Source organism: Saccopteryx leptura, chromosome 9 (genome assembly GCF_036850995.1).
Source record: "Saccopteryx leptura isolate mSacLep1 chromosome 9, mSacLep1_pri_phased_curated, whole genome shotgun sequence".
In the NCBI taxonomy this organism is placed as follows: Eukaryota; Metazoa; Chordata; class Mammalia; order Chiroptera; family Emballonuridae; genus Saccopteryx; species Saccopteryx leptura.
The window spans coordinates 42,373,415-42,380,889 of record NC_089511.1 but is presented as its reverse complement, the minus strand read 5'-3'; the positions used below and the strand labels follow the sequence as shown (position 1 = coordinate 42,380,889).

Here is a 7,475-nt window from a genome sequence, read left to right as displayed (position 1 = left end):
AAGTGAGGGATATTATAAATGGGACAAGCAGAGAGCTATTGATGACATTAGAATTTTTATAGGATGAGAGTTTTTATAAGGGACAATGATGAAAAGTGAGACTGAACGTGTTGAGTGAGGATCATCTTAGTAGAATATTTTATAGGGTCAAAGACATGGTTGCTTGGGTGACAATGAGGCAGTTATAGGAACAAAGTGTAATAGTGGATTAGTTGAAGTTTCAGGGAAGACAAGTGAGTCATTAGAGTCAGAAGGGGATTTGGGGGGAAAGATGGGGCCAAGAAAGACATGCTTTAAGGCAGTGGTCCCCAACCCCCGGGCCATGGACCGGTACTGGTCCATGGGCCATTTGGTACCAGTCCACAGAGAAAGAATAAATAACATTATTACATACATAAATTACATTATTTCCATTTTATTTATATTTAAGTCTGAACGATGTTTTATTTTTTTTTAAATGACCAGATTCCCTGTTACATCCGTCTAAGACTCACTCTTGATGCTTGTCTCATTCACGTGATACATTTATCAGTCCCACTCTAAAGGCCCGTCCGTGAAAATATTTTCTGACATTAAACCGGTCCGTGGCCCAAAAAAGGTTGGGGACCACTGCTTTAAGGGTCTGCAGGCAGTTATAGAAGTCAGAGAAGAGGTTATAGGAGAAAAGGTTACAAGGAACAGAGAAGGATTAGAGCATGGAGTAGGTAGGGCTAGTTGTTCTAAGAGACAAGGAGATATTAAAGGGGATAGGGAGAGGTTGGAGTTGGTATGGTGTGAGTTAGATAGAGTCAGTTAGAGTTTGAAATGAAGAATTTACAGGAGCCAAGGAGAGATGTTAGTGTGAAAAGATATATGATCAGAGGGGAGGGGGGAGTCCAGAAACCATACTGAGCCATAATTCACTCTCTGCCCTCAGGCATTTGAAATTTTGCCTGACAAGCCCCCCAAAGATTACATGTGCCTGTCAATTTTGGCCTTCCTCTTGTGTTTTCCCGTAGGCACTGTAGCCTTGATCTTCTCTATCCAGGTGGGAATCTAAGTCATACCAATTCTCACCCTTTCCTCCTTCTTCATCCTGGCCATAACCTTAACTCAAATTCTTCCTTGTTTCATTCCTGTGGGTTCAGGTCCCCACCCTATGTCTATATAGTTCCGTGGATTACCTCTATACAATAACCCTTTTAAGCCCATCTATTCCTGTTCTACCTCTCCCTTCAAATCAGACAAGACACAACAACAAATGGAATGAACGAATCTTGGCAGCTGAGACCTCCCACCAAGTCTTCTACATTGCAGTCTTGGGAATTGTTATGGGAAGCCTCATCATGCTCATCCTTTTGATTTTCTACATAATGGACTTATTTTCTCGATAATATCCTCTTCAGTTCATAACCAAACCAACAAATACATACAACTGTGTCACTGACCTTGGCTCTAAGTATCATCTAGTTGGGCCAAATGGACTCCTGCTCTTCCATGTCTGGAATGTCAAATGTTGCCAGTCTGAGACTGCAATTTGAGGTGTTTGATGGGGAAGGAAGTGGTAGCTCAGGCCACCCATTGGACCAGAGCTCCAGATCAACCCTGGGACCCTGCCAAGGGATGGTGCCCATGGGAGATAGAGTGGGGCACCTTCTCTCCAGGGCAACCTCCCCTCTCGCCAATATTTATGTATTTATGCCACAAATCTATTTATATTAACCAAGGGCCTTGACTGTGCTGCCTGACTCTGGGGACACAGCAGTCAGCACTTAAGTCCCAACCTCATTTCCACAGAACTTATAAACCAGAATGAAAAGAAAAACACATCACCAGACACTGACAGTCCAGAGCAGTCTAATTCCTAGTGGGGGAAACTAAGAGAGATGCACTGTAAAAGCCAGACCTAATCTGGGTGCTTAGGGTCTACCAGCAAGCTGAGAGGTCAAGCAGCTGTCAGTGATGTGGTTAGAATGCTCATGTTCTTTTATTATTTTTATTTTATTAATTAAGTGAGCAAGAGAAAGGGACAGACAGGAAGGGAGAGAGATGAGAAGCATCAACTTGTGGCACCTTAGTTGTTCATTGATTGCTTTCTCATATGTGCCTTGACTGGGGGGCTTCAAGCCAGCAACCTTTGGGCTCAATCCAGCAACCATGGGGTCATGTCTCTGATCCTACACTCAAGCCAGAGACTCCACGCTCATGCTGGTGATCCTGCACTCAAGCCGGCGACCTCAAGGTTTCGAACATGGGTCCTCAGTGTCCCAGGTCGATGCTGTATCCACTATGTCGCCGCCTGGTCAGGCTGGTTCATGTTCTGATTGTAGAGAGCTTCTATAACAGGTATGGATTGTCTCCTCTCTACCCCGCCCCCCAGCCATCAAGTTCATGATTTATTTATCATTCAACAAATGTATACTTTCTGAACACCTACGATGTGCCAGGCACTACACTAGGAACCAGAAACAAAGCAGAGAAAAATAAATAAGACCCCTTTCTGATGGAGCCTACACTCTAGTTGGGAAGAAAACCAAAAATAGTCTCACCTGTGGTAGTGCAGTGGATAAAGCACCTGGAACAATGAGGTCGCCGATTTGAAACCCCAGGCTTGCCTGATCAAGGTACATATGGGAGTTGATTCTTTCTGCTCCTCTCCCCTTCTCTCTCTCTCTCTCTCTCTCTCTCTCTCTATCTCTCTCTCTCTCTCTTTCTCTATAAAAATTAATAAAATCTAAAAAAAAACCTTAAAAAAAGAAAAGCATAAACAAATAGACCTCTAAATAAGCAAGATAATGATAGAGAATGGAAAATACTATGGAGGAAAAAAAAAAAAAAAAAGACAAGGCCATAAACTAACACAGTGCCAGTACTGGTCCCCCGCTGTTAATGCATTGTCTGCAACAAGATTAGTGAAGGAGCTGGCAGAAGTGCTTACAGGGATTTGTCATTGCCATTACATCCAAGTGAATGATCATTATTAGAGTTCTGTCAAATAGGGTATAGACCAAAGGATCAGTCCATGAAACACTGGAGATACCAAAACCCAGGTCCTACTCCACAACCACTGATAGTTTGATACACTCACTGGTAGGGGGCAATGAGATCTAGAAGGTATATTGTTTAAGGTCTTACTAGTAGCTGTAACAAACTTCACCAAATCAGGAGCTCACAAAATAGTTTCTCACTCACAGAACCTATCAATGTGGGCATTTCTGATGATCCACATGTTAAGTCAGGAGTCCAGGCTTCTTTCACTTGGCGAGTACACCGTCTGCTAAGCGCTCAGAGTCCAGGCAGAAGAGAGTGAAGAAAGCATACTTTCGCCTGACCTGTGGTGGCGCAGTGGATAAAGCATCGACCTGGAAATGCTGAGGTCGCCGGTTCGAAACCCTGGGCTTGCCTGGTCAAGGCACATATGGGAGTTGATGCTTCCAGCTCCTCCCCACCTTCTCTCTCTGTTTCTCTCTCTCTCTTTCACTCTCCTCTCTAAAATGAATTTTAAAAAAAATTAAAAAAAAAAAAAAAAGAAAGCATACTTTCTTCTTAAAAGCCTAGGCCTGAAAGTGAACCCTTGTGCACTGTTGGTGGGATGTAAATTGGTACACTATGGAAGTTCCTCAAAAAATTAAAAATAGAAGTATTCTACGATCTAACAATCCCACTTCTGGGTATATAGCCAAAGGAATTAAAATCACTGTCTCAAAGAGGTATCTGCACTCCTGTGATCACTGCAGCATTACTCACACTAGCCAAGATCTGAAAACAATCTAAGTGTCTGAAAACAGACAAATGAATAAAAAAGATGTGGAATATATACATAAAGGGATATTATTCAGCAATGAGAAAAATGAAATCCTGCCATTTTAGCAACATAGATAGACCTTAAGGGTATTATGCTAAGTGAAGTAAGTCAGAGAAAGACAAATATTGTGCGATATCACTAATATGTGGAGTCATAGAAACAGAATGTAGAATGGTGGTTGCCAGGGGCAGGGGGTGGGAAGAATGAGGGCAAGCTGATAAAAAGGTACTACCTTTCAGTTATAAAGAAGGTTTGAAGAGCTAATGTTAAACATGGTGAATATGATTAACAATACTGTATTGTATACTAAAATATGCTGAATATATCTTAAGCATTCTCACCAAAATCTTTTTTAAAAGTAACAATGTAAGGAGATGGATGTGTTAATTAATGAGATTGTGGAATAATTTCACAATGTATACATGTGTCAAATCACCATGTTGTGCACTTTAAATATATTACAGGGGTTTTTTTGGTTTTTTTACAGAGACAGAGAGTGAGACAGGGACAGACAGACAGGAACGGAGAGAGATGAGAAGCATCAATCATTAGTTTTTCATTGCGCGTTGCAACACCTTAGTTATTCATTGATTGCTTTCTCATATGTGCCTTGACCGCGGGCCTTCAGCAGACCAAGTAGCCCCTTGGTGGAGCCAGCGACCTTGGGTCCAAGCTGGTGGGCTTTTACTCAAACCAGATGAGCCCGCACTCAAGCTGATGACCTCGGGGTCTCAAACCTGGGTCCTCTGCATCCCAGTCTGACGCTCTTTCCACTGCGCCACCGCCTGGTCAGGCTAAATACAAGTTTTATTTGGCAGTTATACCTCAGTAAAGGGTGGGGGAGGGGATGGGACGGGGGTCAGGGGGAGGATTGTAACAATTGAGCTTTGGCCCTAAAGTGCCATACACTTTTGCTCTCAGTCCATTGGACAGAATTAGTCTCATGACATCAGAAGCTGAAAGTTCAGACCTTTTCTTGTCTGACCCAGGGAACGGGATGAGACATAAACTGGCAAGGTACAGCATAGCAATCATTATAAGGTTTGGGAGCCATATTCTGGCTCAAAGATTGGTTTAACAGTGGGCATGTGAAACTTCCTGAGCCAATGAGACTTAAATAAATGGTTTCTGGAAGCTTGTAGTAAAGCAGGGGTTGGGAACCTATGGCTTGCGAGCCAGATGTGGCTCTTTTGATGGCTATCAAAAGAGCCACATCTGGCTCGCAGACAAGTCTTTAATAAAAAATAATAATAATGTTAAAAATATGAAACATTCTTATGTATTACAATCCATTCATTTCCTACAGCTCACGTTCATGGTTGCAGGTGGCTGGAGCCAATCACAGCTGTCCTCCGGGACAACACCAAATTATTATTGGAAAATGCATAATGCACACGGGTCGTTGTATGGCTCTCACAGAATTACATTTTAAAATATGGGCGTTCATGGCTCTCTCAGCCAAAAAGTTTCCCGACCCCTGTAGTAAAAAGAAGCAGCCTACCTTTTGGGTGGTAGCTTCTAAAACCACATCTTTTTCCCACACCTCAGAAGGTGCAGGGTAAGCCAGTTTGCAATCCTGCAGAAAGAGCCTGGGTTTGCCAAGATAATGAAGGAGCCAAGGAAGCAAAAGGTAGAAAGTAGAGAAACAGGAAACTGGGTCCTCACAACATCACCATCATCATCATCATGATAGACTCTGAACAGTCAATTGTGTTCAAGCACTGTTCAAAGAGCTTATGCGCATTATCTCATTTAAATACCACAACAAGACTGAAAAAATAGGCATTGTTATTGTCACTAATTCATAAATAAGAAAACTAAAGCCAGAGAAATTGAGAGATTTGCCCAAGGCTATCCAGCCTGTGAGTGGTGGAGCCAGGATCATGATTCAAACCTAAGAGGTGTTGCTTGTTATACCTCCCTTCTTCGAGTTGCAGGATCACACCTCACCTGAATCTTTTTTTTTTTTTTTTTTGTGAGAAAGAGAGACAAAGAGAGGGATAGACAGGGACAGATAGGCAGGAAGGGAAAGAGATGAGAAGCATAAAATCTTCGTTGCGACACCTTAGTTGTTCATTGATTGCTTTCTCATATGTGGCTTGACTGGGGCTACAGCAGAGCCAATGACCCCTTGCTCAAGCCAGTCACCTTTGGGCTTAAACCAGTGACCATAGGGTCATGACTATGATCCCATGCTCAAGCCAGCAACCCCGCATTCAAGCTGGATGAGCTTGTGCTCAAGCCAACGACCTCGAGTTTTCAAACCTGGGTCCTCTGTGATACTCTATTCGCTCTGTCCACTGTGCCACTGCTTGGTAAAGCTAAATCCATTTTTTTTAAACCATGTGAGCCAAGATATTTCTTGATTTATAAGGGGAAAAAAACTACTTTGAGTTGGATTTTCAGACATTTATAATCCAAAAAGAGTTTTAGCTTTGAGAGTCCAGAGGAGGTAATCCAACAAATTGGTGGGGAGGGGACAGAGAAGACTTCCCTGGGAGGGCACATCTGAGGAGGAGGTAGCTATTGAAGATAAGGATTAAGGGTAATTGAGGTAAGGGGCACAGCAGGAATAATACCCAGAAGTGGAAGGGAGGTACTGTCCCAATGCGAACACCACTTCCCTTTCTGGAAAGGTTCTAGCCTGTGGATAAGTTTCCTCCAGTTGGCCCAGCATCTCTCCCACTTACTCCCTGCCTTGCTTCAGCCCTGTCATCACCTGCCCCAGTCCCCTGCCCCAGCCTCAATTTCCTCCTCAGCTCCACCCTCCACAGACCAACCAGAATAGTCTCTCCTACTTTTTAAAAACTTTAAATTTCTTAATTTATTTAGATAAAGGTTTCAAATCTGCTTCTTCTCCGATGAAACACCAAGTGACAGTTGACACTGGCACTACAGGAAGGCCCAGAGTTCCAGGGGTCCTGGAATGGGAGGCTGTGGCTGCTTCAGGGAAGGATTTGGCAGCAGCACCCAGGGCCAAGGTCATGATTGGGGTCAGGCTGGGTTGAGGCTATGGAGCTCTCAGAGGTAAGGACAAGGAGTGGATCCCCATCAATAAGTTGGACCACTTGGTCAAGGTCATGAAAATCAAATCCCTGGAGGAAATCTGTCTCTTCTCCCTGTCCATCAGAGAATCTGAGATCACCAACTTTTTCCTGGAGGCATCTCTCAAGATGGAGGTTTTGAAGATTATACTCCTTAAAAAAGCAGACCTGCGCTGGCCAGAGGACCTGGTTCAAGTGCTCCAAGGAAGTAGCCACTGTCATCCATTATCCTGGCCAAGCTCTCTATTTTACCTGTGCAGGGAGGCTACGGGAGGAACAAGACTGGAAAACTCCACACTGCCCCTTGCAAGGTGACCAGCTGCTGTGGCTCTGTGCTGGTGTACCTCATCCTTGCCCCCAGGGGCACTGGCATTGTCTCAGCCCCTGTGCCCAAGAAGCTGTCAATGATGGCCAGTACAGTATCAACAACTGCTTTATCTCAGCCAGGGGCTGCACTGCGTCTCTGGCCAACCTGGCCAAGGCCACCTTTGAGGCCATCGCCAGTACCTACCGCTATCTCACCCCTGACCTCTGGAAAGAGACTGTTCACAAAGTCTCGCTATCAGGAATTCACTGACCACCTTGTAAAGACCAACAACAGAGTTCTGTGCAGAGGACCCAAGGTTCCAGCTGTGGCCACCACATAA

The 7,475-nt window shown here is 44.0% G+C and overlaps 1 pseudogene; it reads left to right on the top strand.

Moving 5' to 3' along the window:
• The first annotated feature begins 322 nt into the window (after positions 1-322).
• On the top strand, positions 323-7,475 carry LOC136381478 (small ribosomal subunit protein uS5 pseudogene; annotated as a pseudogene).